The sequence below is a fragment of the Oryctolagus cuniculus genome, chromosome 3 (genome assembly GCF_964237555.1).
Source record: "Oryctolagus cuniculus chromosome 3, mOryCun1.1, whole genome shotgun sequence".
Classification (NCBI taxonomy): Eukaryota; Metazoa; Chordata; class Mammalia; order Lagomorpha; family Leporidae; genus Oryctolagus; species Oryctolagus cuniculus.
Window position 1 is genome coordinate 152,608,743 of NC_091434.1, and position 21,543 is coordinate 152,630,285.

At 42.8% G+C, this 21,543-nt stretch overlaps 1 protein-coding gene across 33 annotated transcripts in view; it reads left to right on the forward strand.

Moving 5' to 3' along the window:
* The window catches only part of ST7 (suppression of tumorigenicity 7), a 295,626-nt gene that overhangs the window by 137,311 nt on the left and 136,772 nt on the right, over positions 1-21,543 (forward strand).

Sequence of the window (21,543 nt, forward strand, 5' to 3'; positions counted from 1 at the left end):
ACTCTGGCCATTGCGGCCATTTGGGCAACCAGCGGATGGAAGACCTTTCTCTCTGTCTGTCTCTCTCCCTCACTGTCTAACTTTTTTTTTTTTAAAGAAAAAAAAAAAGAGTTGATTGGTTCCTGTGTGTTGGAAAGATGACCAAGGTGGCAGCATGGAGGTTCAGTTAGCCAACACTGAGATGGCATCAAAGGGACAGGTTGGAGGTTCTACTTTGATCAAAAGTGATAGGAGCCAATCAATTTTACATTGTCATTTCTTGTTTGTTTCCTGGTTTGAGACCAGTGGCTACCTGTTCTGTCATTTGTGTGTGTCTGTCTGTGTAAAGCCTGAGTCAGTCATGGTATTTGCTCCTCAGAAAGTCAGAGGAAATAAGAGACCAGAACATCAGAATTCTGTACCAGAAAAGGAGGAAGGGAAAGTGGGAGGAAGCAGCAAAAGGAAAATAGAAGTACATTAGGCCGGCGCCGTGGCTCAATAGGCTAATCCTCCACCTTGCGGCGCTGGCACACTGGGTTCTAGTCCCGGTCAGGGCTCCGGATTCTGTCCCGGTTGCCCCTCTTCCAGGCTAGCTCTCTGCTGTGGCCCAGGAGAGCAGTGGAGGATGGCCCAAGTGCTTGGGCCCTGCACCGCATGGGAGACCAGGAGAAGCTCCTTGCTCCTGGCTTCAGATCAGCGTGCCAGCCACGGCGGCCATTGGAGGGTGAACCAATGGCAAAAGGAAGACCTTTCTGTCTGTCTGTCTCTCTCTCACTGTCCACTCTGCCTGTCCCCCCCCCCCCAAAAAAAACAGAAGTACATTAAGTCACTCATGTTCTACGACAGAACAGAAAGAGGTTATTTCCCAAGAAATTGAGGTTGACTCTATGCTAAAAATACACTCTCCCCAATACTCTGCAACTGGGATTTTTTTCCCTTGCGTATATCTTTTCAGCAGCTAGATTCCTGTTTGATTTTTCTGCAGCTGTTGGTCTGTCTCATATTACATTCCCATCATTTCTAAATCTGGTTTTTCCTGTGTTGAAGCCTGAGAAATAGTTCCTTTTACTGGTTTCTGTGTTTTGTGTCTGTTTACTTTTCATTCTCTGGGAGGCATTTAAGCCAGTCGTCGTATCATGCCAGCTCCTGTGACGACATGCCTCTCTGCTTATTCTCCTTCTGTTACTGAATAACATGGTTTGTATGTGGTGCAGTGCAGTTGCCAGAGTGCTGTGAAACTCGGTGTATTCAATGTAGTGGTTCATCTTTGTTTTGTTTTTGGCATGTCATAAAACCCTCCCTGGTGTTCCTTCTTGTTGCATCAAAGACAACTTGAAGATAAGGGACATTACAATACATTTTAGTTTTTATTGAATTGTATATAGTGTTTTTCTTCCAGTGTTTTCCTCTCAATTTTTATATAGAAAATATTCTGCAAGCATTCTGGAAATTAAATAAATTTAAAGATACCATAGGGAAAACTGCATCAACGGGATAGATGAGTGATCCATTTAGCAAGTATGTTGACCTCTCAACTTTTCATTACTACAATGAAATACCTACACGAGCTGCTTATGAAGGTGAGAGCTTTATTTCTGCTCATGATTTTTTTTTTTTTTTTTTTGACAGGCAGAGTGGATAGTGAGAGAGAGACAGAGAGAAAGGTCTTCCTTTGCTGTTGGTTCACCCTCCAATGGCTGCCGCAGCTGGCGTGCTGCGGCCGGTGCACCATGCTGATCCGATGGCAGGAGCCAGGTACTTCTCCTGGTCTCCCATGGGATGCAGGGCCCAAGGACCTGGGTCATCCTCCACTGCACTCCCTGGCCACAGCAGAGAGCTGGCCTGGAAGAGGGGCAGCCGGGACAGAATCTGGCACCCCGACCGGAACTAGAACCCAGTGTGCTGGCGCCGCAAGGTGGAGGATTAGCCTAGTGAGCCGTGGCGCCGGCCTGCTCATGATTTTTGAGGTTCACAGGCAACCCCATTGTTTGGACAGATGGTGCCAGAGCCCCAGTGTGGTGCAGAGTATCTCATGGCAAAAACAGGCAAGTCTGGAGGAAGAATCACGTGGTGAGCAGGAAGCAGAGGGAGTGGCTGGGCCTGACTCATAACCGTCTCTCTCGCGTGAGCTATCTTCCAAGGACGTGCCCTCAGTGACGTGAGAACAGCCCTCTAGGCCCATCTCCTGTGCACCATAATTGGATTCAGTTTTCATCCTCTTAGTGCTATCAACTTATGACTTTGGGGTTTAAAGGTCACCATGCATTTGGTAGACATATCCTTTCATGCCATAGAACTAAAGAAAGCATTTATATATCAGTGAAATCCCAGTAGAAAAAACAAGCCATAACACAAACCAATATTTCCCAGAGTAAAAGCTAGAGAAAATAAACATGAAAAATTTTACTTTAGCTAGTAATCAAAGAAATAATTACTCCCTCTTTCTCCCCATTTCTTCTTCCGTTCCCTTCCACCCTTGCTTCCTTCCTTCTTTCCCGTCTCTCTCACTCTTTCTCTCTCTGTGTATTTCTTTTTTTCTAATTGGCGAAAGGTATTTCTCAATTTGATGAGGCAGGCATTCTCTCACATTATTGGGGTGGAAAGTGGTACTGCCATTCTGGACAGCCATGTGGCAATATGAATTCAGACTAAAAATCCTTGGTCCTTAGGTACCCATCACCCATGTGAGAGACCTGGATTGAGTTCTGGGATCCTGGCTCTGGCTTGGTCCATCCTCAGGTGTTGTGGGAATTTACTAGCACATGGAAGATATATCTCTGTGTCTCTCTACCTGTCAAATAAAAATAAACAAGTAAATAAACTTAAACTGCTTGGAATCTTTGACCCAGTAGTATCACTTCCAAGAATCTATTCTAAGGAAATAATTAGAGATGCTATTATGCATAATGATAGTCACTGTTATTTATAATAGCATTGGAAACCTTAGAAAATTTTGAAACACGCTAATTTCCAGTGACAGAAATGGTTACATAAATTATACAAAATTTTTAAGAGAGCATTATTATACACCCAGTACAATAATTTTTTTAAGATTTTATTTATTTATTTATTTGACAGAGTTACAGACAGTGAGAGAGAAAGACAGAGAGAAAGGTCTTCCTTTCATTGGTTCATTCCTCAAATGGCTGCCATGGCTGGCACTGTGCCGATCTGAAGCCAGGAGCCAGGTGCTTCTTCCTGGTCTTCCATGTGGGTGCAGGGGCTCAAGCACCTGGGCCATCCTCCACTGCCTTCCCGGGCCACAGCAGAGAGCTGGACTGGAAGAGGAGCATTGGGGGCTAGAACCGGCGCCCATATGGGATGCTGGCGCTGCAGGCGGAGGATTAACCTAGTGTGCCACCGCGCCGGCCCCCCATTACAATAATGTTTTAAAAGAAAATTTGTATATATCTTTAAAGATTCATGCATTCATTCATTTGTTCATTCATTTGAAAGGCAGAGCAATAGAGAGAAAAATCTTCCCATCCACTAGTTCACTCCTCAAATGACCATATCTGCCAAGGCTAGGCCAGACAGAAACTAGGAGCCCAGAGCTCCATGTATGTCTCTCACATGAGCGGCAGGGGCACAAGTACTTGGGTCGTCCTCTGCTGCCTTCCCTGTGCATTAGCAGGAAGCTGAATCAGAATCAGGGAAAGCAGGACTCAAACTGACGTTTCCATATGGGATGACAGCATCACAAATGGTAGCTTAACCTGCTGTACCACAGCGCTGGTCCCTCAGAAACACTTAGTGGCATCAGAAAATACTCGCATTTTAATTTTAAATAGAGAAAAATGAAAGGTACCTAACAAAGGATCAGAGAGGGGATCCAGATCTTCTACTGATCAGAACACAGTGCCTCCCTTCCCTATGGGAAGTATCTGACACTGGATAAGAGGCAGACTAGAACAAACATCAGGATGTGTAGACCTCACACTTCATTGCTAACCTTGCAGTCATTAACTTGAGTTTTGTGTGGTAATAAAATCCCTCAGTCATCAGCCACTCTCCTTCACCCTCAGATCAAGAGGAAGTCATTGTTGGGTCCATGTATCCTAGACCAAGCCTGTGTGGTTTGGGGTAGCACATAGAGCTTGGCCTTGAATCAAGCACTAAACTGCCGTTTCAGTGGAGGTAGTAAACATTGCAAAGCTTGAACAGCAAATCTGAAAGTTGCACATTTCTGCTTGTTTTATCTCTTTAAATATTCTGTCAGTTACTCAACAGAAGGATATGCTGAGGCAGAAGGAGTGTAGCTTTGGGTCAGGTAGAGCTATGCTCAGATTACAGTTTGTTCACCTACTAGCTGCATGCCTGTGGGTCAGTCATTTAACCTTGAAGAGCTCAGTTTCATTCTTGAAAAATGGGGATAATAATGCTAACTTTGCAAGGCTGTGATGGGGATCAAATGATAAATAAACATGCTGTGAACACATGAAATAGTGCCCAACATGTGGGAATACCCAGCCCATGGTAAATATTGGTAAATATTGATCAGGTCTTTTTTCCACTCTGGGTGTATGTGTGTCTGTGTGTAATTGAAGCAATTATTTAAAAGTGTGGCCATATGAGACTTTTTTTTTGTCATAGAAATTATATTGGATACTTTGCAGTTAATGACCTTATTTTGAAGATGGCATTTTCTAAATCATTTACTATATTTGCTTAATGAGTAATCATGTTACATATTTCTTTGTGGTTTAGTCTCTGTATCTGTATGATTTGATCTTAGCAACAGTTTCTAAGAAAAACAGCCTGTGCAGGTCATCACTATCAATTTTTTGTGTGCTGATTTTCTTTTTTCCTGGTTTCCCCCCGAATGGTATTGTAAAAATATCATGTATTTAAATAAAATCTTAGATTGCTTGAAAAGCAATCCCCTTCCTTTTAAAAAATTAAAATGGGGTTGTTTTATAGTTAATATGATGCTTGGCCCCTGGGAGTGATACTTGTTTGTACCATAGCTGGTCACAGGGGCATTCTAAGTTTGTGGCACAGAATTTTTCCATGTGAGTTTAATTCATTCATTCAGACCCAGGACTATGGCTTCATTAACTTTGGGTGTTCACCAACTACAAATCTACTTAGAGGGACACTGCCAGGCTTCTAAAAATCTAGGCAATTGCTAACTGAAAACATGAAATACAGATGAATGGATCATTCATAGTGAGGGATGACGATGTCTGAAAGCCACTGAAAAAGAGAAAAATGCCATCCACAGTGACTGGGAGCATTTGTATTAAGGACCACATAGAGTATCTGGGATTTAGAAGCAGCTATCTATATCCATGTCTATATCTATAGCTATCTATAGATCTATATATCTATATCTAATCTATATCTATATCATCTATCTATCTCTATGTATATTTGGAAACCTGGCTTATCCATTTAAAAAAGAACTTTAGTTTCTACTGACTGTCACTTGGCAAACCAGGTACATTTGAGATTTGTGAATTACAGCCTACTGCCAGCCTCCAACCTGGGGAGATAGTTTCAGGTGACCTCTAGAATAGTATCCAGTCATTTGATGCAAATGCAAAGCAAATGTAGCTACTAGAATTGAACATTTTAAAATCGAGGGCTTATTTTTAGCAACCAGGCAGTTAGAGCAGCTGAAGATGAAATTACTGGCCTGCCTGGTGGTTTCCCATGTGGCTTCTTATCTCTAGGGGTTGTGCACCCGTCCTCAGAGGGAGATAGACTTAACCCAGCTTCTAGCAGCCGGCCTTCTGTAGAGCAGCTTTCTTCTCGGAACAGAAGTAAGTTAGTCCTTGAGCTCTTCAAGAATTTAATAAAAAATAAAACCTAACTTAGAGTCAAATCTGAATTGTTTTTATCATGGCCTATTACTGCTTCTCTAGCCCAAAACATTATCCTCTTTTGAGGCAAACTCTTCAGCTCTAAGTTAGCAGGGGATTTCAATACAAAGTAAATAAGCAATAGTGCAAAAATCAGAATAAATAAAACAGAAAAGAGATTTATTTTGTCATGTAATCCTAGCTGATAAAATAGACTATATCTGTGTGTGATGGTCAGGTTCAAAACCATGTCAAAATATTTGACTGTGTTTTAATTTTTCTTAAAGACATACATAAAAATAAGACTCGTAGAAATGACACATCTAATGATTTACTATATCTTAAAAATTTGTTGTGAGGAAGATATTTTGGGCTAGAGAAGAAGTTGTAGTCCATGGATAGTTAAATTAAAATTGAATTCTAAGTTAGAGTTTACTTTTTCAGAAATTCTCTTAAAAGTTATAAGACACAACTTGAGACACCCACATCCTATATTTGAGTGCCTCGGTTCAAGTCCTGATTTCGCTTTTAATTCCAGCTTCCTGCTAATGTGCACTCTGGGTGATAGTAAGTGATGGGCTAAATATTTGGGTCATTGCCACTCACCTGGGAGACCCAGGTTGACTTCCTGGCTCTTGGCTTTGTCCTGTTCTAGCCTTTGCTGGTATAGGCATTGGGGGGGGGGGGCGGAGTGAACCAGCAGATGGGAGATCTTACTGTCTTTTTCTCTCTCCCTGTCTGTCTTTCAAGTAATTTTTTTGAAGAGGAAAAGGGGCCAGTGCCATGGCGCAGTGGGTTGACTCTCTGCCTGTGGTACTGACATCCCGTATGGGCAGCGGTTCTAGTCCCAGCTGCTCCTCTTCCAATCTAGCTCTCTGCTGTGGCCTAGGAGAGCAGTAGAGGATGGCCCAAATGCTTGGACCCTGCACCCGTGTGGGAGACCATGAAGAAGCTCCTGGCTAAGGATTGGCGCAGCTCTGGCCCTTGCAGCCATTTGGGGAGGGAACCAGTGGAAGTGAGGACCTTTCTCTCTGTCTCTCCCTCTCACTGTCTGTAACTCTACCTCTCAAATAAATAAATAAATAAAAATTAAAAAAAAAGAAGAGGAAGAGTTTGGTGTGAGAATTAACCAGTGTTGGCCGGCGCCGCGGCTCACTAGGCTAATCCTCCGCCTTGTGGTGCCGGCACACCGGGTTCTAGTCCCGGTCGGGGCTCCGGATTCTGTCCCGGTTGCCCCTCTTCCAGGCCAGCTCTCTGCTGTGGCCCAGGAAGGCAGTGGAGGATAGCCCAAGTGCTTGGGTCCTGCACCCCATGGGAGACCAGGATAAGTACCTGGCTCCTGCCATCGGATCAGCGCGGTGTGCCAGCCGCAGCACGCCAGCTGTGGTGGCCATTGGAGGGTGAACCAACGGCAAAGGAAGACCTTTCTCTCTGTCTCTCTCTCTCACTGTCCACTCTGCCTGTCAAAAAAAAAAAAAAAAAAAAAAAAAAAAAAAAAAAAAAAAAGAATTAACCAGTGTCTCTTAGAAAAGCTGATTGCTCTTGGAATAAAGGTTTGCCTTATATTCATAATTTACTTACTGACTCATTTGATAACATTTTTCAAGTCAAACTTACTGATAAACTCCTTTCTTTTGACTGCCAGGCTTCCATTGGAGGTAGCCCGTGCTTTCTGCCTTATCACTCCCGGTCTTTCTCGCTTGGAATCTAGTTTTGGCTCCACTTGGCCAATGTTCCCTTGACTCTTATCCTTGATGTCACACTGTCAACAGCCATACCATGTTGATTCACCTGTGCAACATCTGATGTGCCCAACTCCCTAGCCTAGTGGTATTACAGGTGCTCCCCTTCGAAATAATTCCCACAGGTACACATTTTATGTACTGCTGTATTATTACTAGAGGCATCTTTGTCACACATCTGTTCATGAATGTCAAGTATCTTCTCACTGCTGCTATGTAAAGTAGCACAATTCTTACTGTCTGGTATTTGAGTCAATGTTCTCTTCTGCTGCTTCTCCTTAGCTGCCCTGCCCGCCCCCCCCCCCAATTTATTTATTTATTTGAAAGTCAGAGTTACACACAGAGAGAAGGAGGGGAAGAAAGAGAGGTCTTCCATCCGCTGATTCACTTCCCAATTGGCTGCAAGGGCTGGAGCTGTGCCGATCCAAATCCAGGAGCCAGGAGCTTCTTTCAGATCTGCCACGCTGGTGCAGGGGCCCAAAGGACTTGGGCTATCTTTTATTGCCTTCCCAGGCCATAACAGAGAGCTGGATCGGACATGGAACAGCTGGGACTCAAACTGGTACCTTTATGGGATGCCAACACTACAGGAGGCAGCTTTACCTGGAATGCCACAGTGCCAGCCCCTTCTAGATTTTATCTGTGTCTCTCTCCTGATATTTTTCTATTCTGTTCTTTGTTATTTGGGTGGGTCTCTAATTTTCCCTTCTCAAAGGAAGTATCAGTCTCATTATTATCTTATTTCCTACTCTCAATGAATTATATATATATGTGTGTGTGTATATATATACATATATATATATATATACACACACACACACACACACACACACACACACTACAGGCAGAGTAAGACAGAGAGAGAGAGAAAGGTCTTCCTTTTTCTGTTGGTTCACCCCCCAAGTGGCCGCTACAGCTGGCGCGTTGCGGCCGGCACACCACGCTGATCCGAAGCCAGGAGCCAGGCGCTTCCTCCCAGTCTCCCATGCAGGTGCAGGGCCCAAGCACTTGGGCCATCTTCCACTGCCTTCCTGGGCCACAGCACAGAGCTGAACTGGAAGAGGAGTAACCAGGACAGAACCAGCATCCCAACTGGGACTAGAACCCCAGCGCCGCCGGCGGAGGATTAGCCTAGTGAGCCGCGGCACCAGCCAATGAATCATAGTTTTGTAAGCTAAATGCATTTTTGATGATTGAATTGGCTAATATTTAATAAATGTAGAGCATATACTGGAAGATACTTTAAAATATTGATCTTTGTTATCTTTCTTTTGTTAATATTCTCCTTACCTTTCTTAGGTATTTCCATGCATTTTTAGATCTAACAATTACCTGTTCAAATAGCTGATTGCTACCAGTATTTTGAACTCTTCTATTAGTTTTCTCTGTTTTAACACATTAAGTAATGAATTTGCTTGATTCAGCTTTGCAGCATGTAAATTTCCTAAATCCAACCACAAAAATTTCTGTAATATTTTTCTGTATAACTGCCAGTAAAGAAATAGTAAATGAGAAGCCAGCGACCACATTCACTTCAAGATCATGAAAAAGCCCTGGCACATGTCTGCTGGAGCACTGCAGTGTGAATCAGAGAACCACTAGCAGTTTTCCTTTCAACCTCTCGCCACAACCATTGTCTGCAAGCATGTATTACAGTACTACGGCGAGAACCTTCCAAGACCTCTGCAATCCAGGCATTTCAGCTCTCCAGGCTACCAAGTGCTAGGTTAGAAAAAACAGGCCTCATACAGGTTGAGTATCAAAGACTTAGCAAGGAAGTCCCTGAACTTTGGTTTCCAACCACAGCTCTTACTTCACACAGTTCCGGTGTACATTCCTTGAGGCTGTGCTTAGCAGCCTTCTCAAAGGAACATTCTTTGATGCACATTTGGTCCCCAGACCTGCACAGGGCTGAGTTACGAGCACCAGCTTCGTATTTCCAGAGCAGCACTCAGAATTCTAACTGCCTGTTCATTATCACCATGTCTGCTTCTCCCACACACATGCAGAGTCCTGGAGGACAAGAACTCTGTGTCGTGTATCTTCATATTCCCAGCATCTTACACAGTGCCTGGCACACTTTATTTTCTCTCTCTCTCTCTCTCTCTCTCTTTTTTTTTTTTTTTTTTGACAGGCAGAGTTAGACAGTGAGAGAGAGAGAGAGAAACAGAGAGAAAGGTCTTCCTTCCCTTGGTTCACCCCCCACATGGCTGCTACGGCCGGCGCACAGCAGTGATCCGAAGCCAGGAGCCAGGTGCTTCCTCCTGGTATCCCATGTGGGTGCAGGGCCCAAGCACTTGGGCCATCCTCCACTGCCTTCCCGGGCTACAGCAGAGAGCTGCGCTGGAAGAGGAGCAACTGGGACAGAACCGGCGTCCCAAATGGGACTAGAACCCGGGGTACCGGCACCACAGGCAGAGGATTAGCCTAGTGAGCTGTGGTGCCGGCCTCCTGGCACACTTTAAACATAAATGTCTATTGAATCACCAAAGCTGGTTATTTGCCTTTGAAGTCAATGATTTTAAGTAGCGCTTTAGGAAGGAGAGACAGGAGTTTGAAGCAGGCACACAACAACAGATAATAATCAATACTTGATAGCATGTCAGATTACAAAAGTAGTATAAAAAATGTTTTAAAAAACCCACATCTGTCCAAGACCACTTCGTTTTGGAGGGAAATAACCCAGAATACTTCCATTGTTTCTGAAAACATTGCTGCATACTAGTGTAGTAGTAGAGTTTATAGTAATTTTGATGACTTTGAGCTATCAAAGATTGAAATATGTTCAGGACATTTAAGGATACAGTCAAGTATGCAATGTATCATGCAAGGATTTCCTTGTGAAGTTGCTTTCAACCTAAAAAATGTCTTTGGTGTTTAATAAGATAAATCCTTTACTATCTTAAATAACTGATTTCTGAGTGTTATCTGGGACTTTCTCGATTTGTTAATGAGCAACAGTCTCAGAGTCTACTAATATGAATCTGTACTGTACAGTTACTCTGGGGCTAGAAACACACACAGACCCCCAAAGACAAGGTCTTAGCCAGTAAAGACGTGTAGTTTTGCCATATTTATATTTTCATATGGAATTGATAATTGCAAGTCCTGGGAGAATGCTTGTTAGAACTTTCTCACCCAGAGCTCTGCCCCGATGCAGTCAGTCAGCAGCCATTGAATACTGACTGCTTCTTTGGACCTGGCTCTGTGCTGGGTGCTGGCAGATTGAGATACAGTGTGAATGCTTATGGCCCAGCATTGCCCAGAGCTCAGAGTGCCTCGTCTTGGCAATGTTTCTATCTCTCTGCAGTGTAACCATGGGCAAGATTTTCTCCCTGCTGTTATATATTTTATGAGAAACAGAAGCATTCATAAAATTGTCTTCAACCCCGAATTAAACATGTTTTAAATGTTTAAGAATATAATAAGAACTTATACAGGAATTTTGCTGTAAGTTTTGTTTTCTAACTTATGTTCATTGTATTTGAAAGATAGACAGACACAGAGAGAGAGAGAGAGAGAGAGAGAGAGATCTTCTATCCATTGATTTACTCCCCAAATTCCCATAGCAACTGGGACCGGGCCATATTGACGGGAGGAGTCCAGAACTCCATCTGAGTCTGCCACGTGAGTCGCAGGGAGCTATTGCAGCTGCCTTCCAAGATGTGCATTAATAGTCAGCTGGATTAAAGCAGTGGAGCCAAGACTTGAACTCAGTGCTCTGTGATACAGGAAGTGGGTGCCCCAAGCAGTGTCCTAACTGTGGCACCAAATGCTCAGCCCCCTGTCTTCTCTAGGCCAGCGTAGAGTTGCTCGTTATGAGCCTATTTGTAAATGAAGGGGAACAGATAATCTGAGATCCCACTTTACTAGTCCTTGAAGTGTATCAAGGTTTGTGTGTGATGGGGTTTGGGCAGTCTCTCATGGTGACAGGGAAGGTTGATGGATGGCTTTCCTCCAACAAGGGAGAAGGAGCCATGAAGACTGAGCACTGTAGTGTTCACACTGGTGCAGTTTGCATCAATAGAGTTTCCCAGATCACAGCTGAGAAAAGAGAATGCACTCAGCTCCTCTCTTCAGTCAGATGCCCGCGAAAGCAGAAGCAGTATACGTGTGGAATTGCCGAGGTGACGTCTAGGGTGGAGCAGGAGTGGACACCGTGATTTATGAGGATTTCTTGCCATAAGAATGAGTCTAAAAATATACATCCATGTCCTGTCCTTCCCTCACAAGAATAAACGCCAAGGACTTACCAAGGGAATTGTGAGAATGAATCGAAGGGCAGGAAGAGGATAAGCAACAAATAAGAAAGAAAATTGGTCTTGGGGTGCTTTTAATCCTTAATTGAATTTACTGATGCATGCATGCCTATCAGTAAACTGAGTTTTTAAAAAATGTGCAAATATATAAGTTGTGCCTTGGAAAAAAGACTTGTAGTTAAATGAAGATGTTTCATTCCCAGATTTAAAAAGAGTTCTTCATAAGCTTATACTTTAATATTGGCCAGTTTGTAAAGCCATTTACATATCAGGTGGTGGAATAGCATATGAGTGTAGTAGAGGTGGAAGTCACATTTTATTTATGACCCTCCAAGAAAGAAGCTCTTGGGGGCACATAGAGGTGGCCTGTCGTAGCATTCTTTCTGAGCACACTGCAATTAGTCATCATTATTAGGTGTCCACACTGACTTTCACTTTCATGAATTATTATGTTGATGACCAGATTGGTTTTATATTGATGAATAACAAATTTTTATAAATATAGCAGTTTAAAATAACACCTATCTCCTACCTCTGTGGGAGTCCAGGCATAGCTTAACTGGGTCTTTTATTCTGGGTCTCCCAAAGCTATGATCAAGACTGTGATTTCAATCTGTAAGTTGAACTCATTAGAATCTACTTCCAAGCTCACTTAGGCTACTGGCAAAAATTGTTGTTGTAGAACTGAGGACTTCAGTTTTTTATTGGCTGTTGTAGAAGCTGCCTGAAGTCCATTGTCACATAGTTGTCTTAGCATGGCCACTTACTTCATTAAACTAGTAATAAAGATCTCTGCTGTGTCTGGTACCAAGGTGAAATCATATGTAATTCTTTGTTAGAAAGAAATCTAGGGCCGGCACCACGGCTCATTAGGCTAATCCTCTGCCTGCAGCGCCGCCACCCTGGATTCTAGTCCTGGTTGGGGTGCCGGTTCTGTCCCGGCTGCTGCTCTTCCAGTCCAGCTCTCTACTGCGGCCCAGGAGTGCAGTGGAGGATGGCCCAAGTCCTTGGGCCCTGCACCCGCATGGGAGACCAAGGGGAAGCGCCTGGCTCCTGGCTTCAGATCGGCGCAGCACACCGCCGTAGCAGCCATTTGGGGGGTGAACCAAGGGAAGGAAGACCTTTCTCTCTGTTTCTCTCTCTCTCTCACTGTCTAACTCTGCCTGTCAGAAAAAAAATAAGTCTATATTCCACTACACTGAAAGAGAAGGAGTTTTATATGGCTGTGCATACCAGGAGGACTGGGATCACTGGGACATTTTAGGGTTTGCCTATCACGGGATCATTCTGGGAAAATAATAAATTCAAAATTTTTTAGAAAGGATTTAGTTATTTTTTATTTGGTGGAGCAGAGTGTCAGAGGGAGAGAGAGAGAGAGAGATTGATTTTTTCATCTGCTGTTTCATTCCTCAAATGGCTGCAACAACCAGGCTCCACAGCCAGGAGCGAGGAGCCAGACTTGAACTCCATTCAAGTCTTCCCTGTGGGTGGCAGGGGCCTAAGTACTCGGGCCATCATCCACTACCTTTACAGGTGCATTAGCAGGGAGTTGGATTGGAAACCAGATAGCCAGGACTCAAACCAGTGCTCATCTGGAATGCTGGCATTGCAAGGTACAGTTTAACAACATCGGCCCCTCTCTAATTTGAAAAACTGTGCAATCCAGATATTTGATGAAAATTATTATGTGTGGAAACTAAGCTTATAAAATTTCCATTTTTCATTTTCTTGCTCTTTGATAAATGAAGAACCGAAGTGAAGTTGCAACCTTATTTAATGGAAGATGAGAGAAAGGAAGAGAGATGTTAGCAAGGTTGAAAGAACAGTGACATACAGGAAGAGAATAAAAAGTGGAAAAAATTCAACTATTCCAGTGTGTTTCCTAATTCACTTTGGAGGTCTGAGAAAAAAGTTTGAAACTAGATTTCTGCTAGACTTACATGCCTTTAAGTGCTTTCTATAACTAAATCAGAAATATTCCTTTTCAAGAAATGGACAGTTTTCCTAGTCTGGCTTGATATACCAGTCTTAGAGCCTGAAAGAAACTGTGGCCTCTGATGTTCATCGCTAGTGATGAAAACCAGTGTGCTTGGGTTGTGGTGTAGGCTTTAATATGGTTTATATCATAAGCCACAATGGGCCTGGGGACTCAAAACAAGAACAGGATTGCAGGTGGTTCTGGTGTTGGCCCATGGCTGAATTGGCTCTTCCCACAGAATCTAGTAAAGTAGCAATCAGAGATTTAGGACCATGTGATAGACCGTGAGAACTCAGTCCTCTCTTTGCTTCTAAGATGGCTACCTTCAAATTAGCTTTCAAGTTTAGTAACCACCACAAGAAACTAGAATCCAGTTACTAGCACCCTCTGTTAATTGAGCGTTCATTTGTTCTGTATGGCTTCCATGCGCAGCATAAGGACAAACAACAGTGCAGATGATTTGCTTCATAGGTAATAGTCTGTAGCACAGGGCTTGGCACATAGAAGATGTTCATTAAATGTTAGCGTGACAGCTGCTATCTCTGTTGTTATTTACACAGTTCAACTCGGTCTCTTCTGCTTTCTGCAACTATGGTAATGTAAGATGCAAAATCACAGAAGGAAGAACACCATAAACAACCCAGAAACGTGGCTGGCTCAGAGACATAACCTCATAGGGCCATTCCAAGATTCCGAAGTGCACCTTCTGGTGCTCTGATTCCCTCCAGGGAGGGATTTGAACCTATTGTATCATCTTCTTGCCCCCACTCTTCTATGATCCACAGAAGTCATTTAATTTTCAACCTATTTAACCACACTTCCTACATAGTTTCTTTTCAGCGCCATGGTAAATTCTTTCATATTTACTCATTAATTAAATGAGAGGGCTGTGCTAAGTTAAAATTCAGCATCAGAGCTCTGTGTGATGCAGCCCCTGAGGCTCTCTGAATATCTGCTGCAGGATTCTGTGAGCAGTGACCTGTCAGAGGCACCCAGCTGGCTCGCACGGAAGGCCCCACGCTCTATTCATTGTTGTTTCTGGATTGAAATAGAGCATTAGTGAAATTTTATGAATTTATTCTTCATAGCTAGATTAGTCTTTACCTATATGGCTTCCCTAACCTCAACAGGTATGAAGGTCATTTTTTTTTTTTTTTGACAGGCCGAGTGAACAGTGAGAGAGAGACAGAGAGAAAGGTCTTCCTTTGCCGTTGGTTCACCCTCCAATGGCCGCCACGGCCAGCGCGCTGCAGCCGGCACACCGCGCTGATCCGATGGCAGGAGTCAGGTACTTATCCTGGTCTCCCATAGGGTGCAGGGCCCAAGCACTTGGGCCATCCTCCACTGCACTCCCTGGCCACAGCAGAGAGCTGGCCTGGAAAAGGGGTAACCAGGACAGAATCCGGTGCCCCGACTGGGACTAGAACCTGGTGTGCTGGTGCCGCAAGGCTGAGGATTAGCCTAGTGAGCCGCGGCGCGGCCTGAAGGTAATATTAATGTGTGAAATTTTAGGAATATTCATTTTCTGTCTCCAAGCACATAGCCTAGAGTTTTCTAGTCCAATTTTTAGATACTTTAATAGTCTTTACTATGTTTTCAAAAATAGTTTCTAGTGATCCTGATACAAATAGGCAAAAATATTCCTGGTTTTAGGACAGCCCATCCTGTAGTTTGCTGTCTTCCTCATTTAATGGAATAATCTTTAACTAGATCACCCACCACTGTCCATGGTGGCTTCCTGTCTCCACCTTGGTGCTTTAAATGTAAGTAACAAAATTACAGTAGACTTACCTTTAAGGGTTGGAGGTAAAAATAAGTATAATATTACAAACATCTATCCTGTAGCATCATTTATTTAGAGCTTCCTCTCTTTTCTGAAAAAAGAATGCAATCTTCCTGTTTTCTTTTGTGGCTTAATGCTTTTCATTACTATCCATGTATGCTTTCTGATGCTGTGGTTAGGAGCCTGGGGGCAGGTCAACTCTTGGTCAGGTCTTTGCCCAACCCAGCCTCTAGCTGCAAAATAAGATAGACAATAATATTAATGTCATGGAGTTGAAGTGAGAATTAAACTCTCTAATATCTAGAAGTGTTTTGTTGTAAACTTTAAATACATAGATAAATAGATTGAAATGAAAATTACTGAGTGTTGATATTTATTTCCAAAATTTCCAAATGTTATGTCCTATAATATTCAGTAGAACTATAAGATTAATAGATTTTAATATAACAACTTCCTACTTGCTAAATGTTTATATTGCTGCTTTTCTCATTCTCCATTTATATCTTTCTCTTAATGTGCACCATTATCTCTCTCAGCTTTAGCCATATTTCTACAAGTGGATATAACAGGTGAATTGAAATTATTAATCACCACTGCTATGTAATCATTACCAAATAAAAACATTTACTCAACATAGTGTAAGTTTTAGAGAAATTAAGCAAGAGAAAAAGAAGTAAGAGTCATACAAATTGGGAAAGAAGAGGTAAAATTGTCATTGTTTGCAAATGACATGACCTTATATGCCAAAAACGCCAGGACCTCCACCAAAAAGCTATTAGAACTAATAAACAAATTTAGCAAAGTTACAGGATACAAAGTCAATGTGCAAAATCAGTAGCATTATTAGTCACTAATAGTGAATTATCTGGGAAAAGAAATTAAGAAAGCAATCCCATTTCTAGTTGCTATAAAAAAGAAATACCTAGGAATAAATTTAATCAAGCAGTGAAAGATTTATACAAGGAAAACTCTAAATCATTGATGAAAGATTGAAGAGGACTCAAAGTAATGAAAAATCATCCTGTGTTCATAGATTGGAAGAATCAATATTGTTAAATTTTCTATACCACCCAAAGTAATTTATAGATTCAGTGCAATCTTTGTCAAAATGCCAGTGGTGTTTTTATAAAACTAGAAAAAGGTACTATTAAAATTTGTATAAAACTGCAAAAAACCATGAACAGCCAAAGCCAGAGCCTTTTTTTTTTTTAATAAAATTTATTTCATTCATTTGTACGGCAGAGTTATAGAGAAAGGGGCAGAGACAGAGGGGAGAGAGAGAGGGAGAGGGGGAGAGGGGGAGAGGGAGGGAGGGAGAGAGAGAGAGAGAGAGAGATCGATCTTCCATTCACTAGTTCACTCCTCCAAATGGTTGCATCGGCCAGAGCTGGGCCGGACCAAAGCCAGGAGCCAGGATCCAGGAGCTTCTTCCAGGTATCCCATGTAGGTGCAGGGGCCCAAGCACTTAGGCCATCTTCCTCTGGTTTCCAAGGAGCATTAGCTCTGAACTGGATCAGAAGTGGAGTAGCCAGGACTTGAACTGGTGCCAGTGTAGGACACCAGCTTTGCAGGCCATGGCTTTGCCTGCTATGCCACAATGCTGGCCCCAGCCAAAGCCTTCTTAATTAAAAAGAACAAAGCAGGAAGCTTTACACTACCTGATTTTAAAATGTTACAAAGCTACATTAAAACAGCATTGCATTGGCATAAAAATAGATCCATAGACCAATGGAATAGAATAGAGACCTGAGAAGTAAACCCATGTGTCTACAGCCAGCTGATCTCTGACAAAATCTGTAAGAGCATACATTAGAAAAATGACACCCTTTGCAATAAATGGTGTTAGAAAAAATTGGATATTAACATGCAGAAGAAACTAGAGCCTTGTTTCCCACTAGGTACAAAAATCAACTCAAAATGCATTAAAGATCTAAATTTAAGATGTGAAACTTCAAAACTGCTAGAAGAAAACAGAGTAAATGCTTCAGGACATTGGAGTGGATTTTTTGGGTCAGAGGTTATGTATCTGGTGAGAAAATATTTGCAAGTTATGTATTTGGCAAGAGGGTAACACCAGAATACATAAGGAACTCAGTTCAATGCCAAAAAATTACCAAGGAATCCAATAAAAAAAATGGGCAGTAGCTCTAAACAGACATTTCTCAAAGGATAACATTCAGATGACCAACAGGTACATGAAAAAAATGCCCAGTAGCACTAATCATCAGGGAAATGCAAATCCAAAGCACAATGAGGTATTACTGCAGTCCAGTTAGATTGACTGTTGTCAGAAAGACAAAAGATAACATGCTGGTGAGAACGTGGAGTGAAGGGAATCCTGATCCATTGTTGGTGGGAATCTAAATCCTTCTAGCCATGGTGGAAACAGGATGGTCCTGAAAGAACTAAAAATAGGACTCCCATGTGACCCAGTGATCCTGCTACTTTGTGTATATCCAAAGGAAATGAGATCAGGTGGTCAAAGAGAAGTTTGCAGTCCTTTGTTTATTGCAGCACTATTCACAATAGCCAAGAAATGGAAACAGCCCAAATGCCCATCTACTGATGAATGGATGGACAAAGTGTGGTACATGAATGCTGTGAACCAGTAAGGCATAAAAAGGATGAAATCTTGTTATTTGCTGCAACATGCATGGAAATGAAAGTCATTATGTTAGGGGAAACCCAGCATAGAAAGACAAGCATCACATCATCTCACTTGTATGTGGACCCTAAGAAAAGAAGTTGGAAGTGTCATGCTGGTTACCAGAGGCTGGGAAGGGAAGGGAAGGCAAGAGAGAGGGATTGGGAAAGATTGATGAGCAGACACTAAGTTATAGTTGTTAGACCCTCGGAGTGAGGATGCTAACACGGACGTCGAGAGGCACACCCCAAAGACTCCGACTACGGACCAGCTGATGCAAAACCAAGAGGATTTATTCGGCGTCTGCACAGACGGGCCTCCTGAACTCAGGAGTCCAGAGAGCGCCCCCAGTACAAGCCACACGGTTTATATACCCTCAGCGACCAATCAAAAGCACTATAGAGTCCATGCACACAGCAGTCCAATCCGCCAGTTGTTCCTGTGAAGGGCATGCATCTTCTATCCAATCAGCTACGGGATCACATGGGAGGCATGCACCTTGTCGCCATTTTGTTGTTTACTTCTTTAGTAGTTCCTTTCCCTGCCAGCGCCATCTTGTTCACCCTGAGGGGGGACGACGTCTCGCTCCCTTTGTTCCCCTTGTGGGAGAGCGGCGTCCCGCTTCCCACACCGTTATTTGAGTATTAGGAGGTATACAAACTGGGTTAGGTCTTAGCACAGCCAGGCACAAGTGTCGCAGCTAGCTAAGCATAGGGTCCCTTGTTTTATAGCTGCACCTAATTTTTAGCTTTGGGGAAAAAGTTTAGGGCTGTAATTTTAAACTTTAATTTTTATTTGGGGCAAAGGTGACTTCTTGTTTTTAATGGTATTGGCTTAGGTCACCCCATCTTGGTTTGATTTTTAAGGTTCTTCAATAGTTAGATATAAAAAGAAGCTCTGGGTTTCTGCTGCGTACTAGGGTGACAGCAGATAGTATATTTTATATTTCTCTAGTGAAAAAAAAAAAAAACCACCTGGGCAGGGGTTGGTATTTGGTTCAACAGTTTAAGACATTGCTTCGGACACCCATATCCTGTATCAGAGTGCTGGGATTTGACTCCTGGCTCTGCTTCCAATTCTGGCTTTTTGCTAATGTGCATTGTGGGAGGCTGCAGTAATGGCTCATGGAGTCAAGACCCGGCCACCCATTTGGGAGACCCAGATTGAGTTCCTAGCACCAGGCTTCAGCCTGGCCCAGGCTTGCTTGGCCTTTGTGGGTATTTAGGGCGTGGACCAGTGGATAGACAATTTCTGTACATCTCTGTCTTTCTTTCAAGAATAAAAAAAAAAATGATAAATAAACCCTGAAAGATAGAATTGAATGTTTTCACCATAAAAATAGATGTTTGAGGATATAGATATGTTTACCCTGGTTGGACATTATACAATATATATATGTGTTGACACCTCTCAGGGTACCTCAAAAATATTTTCAATTTTTATGTCTATTTTTTTAATTTTCCAAAGGACAGTAAAACTTTAAAAGCAAATTAGTAGAATCTTTCATCTGTTTTAAAAACTCAAATAATGTTATTGTTTCTTTTCACTTATCAGTTAATTCTGATTCCTTTTCCTCTTTCAAATCAGTGGGTTTTGAGTCTGATACTGTGGAGCAGTGCTGGCATCCCATAAAGGCACTGGTTCTACTGCTGGCTACTCCACTTCCCATCCAGCTCTTTGCTAATGTGTCTGGGAAAGCGGTGGAGGATGGTCCTTGGGCCCCTGAATCCATGTGAGAGACCTGAAAGAAGCTCCTGGCTGCAGATAAGCTCAGCTCCAGCTGTTGCGGCCATTAGGGGAGTGAACTAGCGGATGGAAGATCTCTCTCTCTCTCTCTCTCTCTCTCTCTCTCTCTGTGTGTGTGTGTGTCCCTGTCTCTGTCTCTACCTCTCTCTCTGTAACTCTGTCTTTAAAATAAATAAAATAGATCTTTTTTAAAAGTCAGCAAATTTCAGTAGAAAACCTTTCCTTTCCATTGCTTTATGCTTTTGTTGCTGGTAACTTAACAGCAGCTAGTAAAATATTTCTAATCCAGGTAATTTTTTTCTTTTCTTTTAGAAATTTTCATTAAATTCTGTGATCAATTTGTTCCCCCAAAACCTAGAAAAGTATATGGTACAGATATGAATGTTCATAAATACAGAATAACAAAGAAAATAGTCTTACGGTGATTTTTTTTCAATAATGGGAAATGTAAAACCATTCATGGTGTGAAGAGGGGGATTTTGAGAAATTTAGAGGATTTTTTTTAGATTTATTTAGTTTTGAAAATCAAACTTACAGAGAAAGAGACACAAACACACACACACACACACACACACACAGAATCTTCTTCCTGCTGGTTCATTCCCCAAATGGCTGCAGCAGCCAGCGCTGGGCCAGGAACTTCATCTGGGTCTCCCCTGTGGGTAGCAGGGGCCCAAACACTTGAGCCATCTTCGGCTGCTTTTCACAGGCTGTTAGTAGGAAATTGGATTGGAAGTGGAGCAGCTGGGACATGAACTGGCACCCATATTGAGATGATGGCATTGCAGGCTGTGGCTTTACCACTACACCACAATGCCAGCCCGGAGGATTTCTTATAGTGTAATTGTTTCCTTTTAAAAAGATCTGCCTCCTTCTACTAACTCTTGCACAAGAGATGACATCACTGTCAATTTTAAATGATCGAGCAAACCTTCCTCAACTATACTGTATCTTCTCCCTCTTCTGTTCCAGCTTGAGGTTGATCTCTCCTTCTTTTCCATCTTCTAGTTCTCTGGAACAGTCCACTTATTCCAAGTTGTGAATGTGGACTTCATTCAGCACACTGCCTTAGTCCAGTCTCTCGTGATTGCCAATGGCAGACCAGAAGTTAAACTCACTCATTTAACAGAGGAGGGCTTCTTTTTTTCTTTTTTTCTTTTTAAGATTTATTTATTATTTATTTGAAAGTCAGAGTTACACAGAGGGAGGAGAGGCAGAAAGAGATAGAGGTCTTCCATCCGATGGTTCACTCCCCAATTGGCTGCAACAGCTGGAACTGCGCCGATCTGAAGCCAGGAGCCAGGAGCTTCTTCCGGGTCTCCCATGTGGGTGCAGGGGCCCAAGGACTTGGGCCATCTTCTACTGCTTTCCCAGGCCACAGCAGAGAGCTGGATTGGAAGTGGAACAGCCGGGACTCGAACCGGTGCCCATATGGGATGCCGGTGCTTCAGGCCAGGGTGTTAACCCACTGTGCCACCGCACCAGCCCCCAGAGTGGGGCTTATTAACAGGAAGCCCAGGTAGCAAGGAAAAGTGGAATCATTGAAACCTTCTGCTTCTGCGTCTTTACAATGGGGCTACTGCCCTAACTCCTCTCTTCATCCCTTCT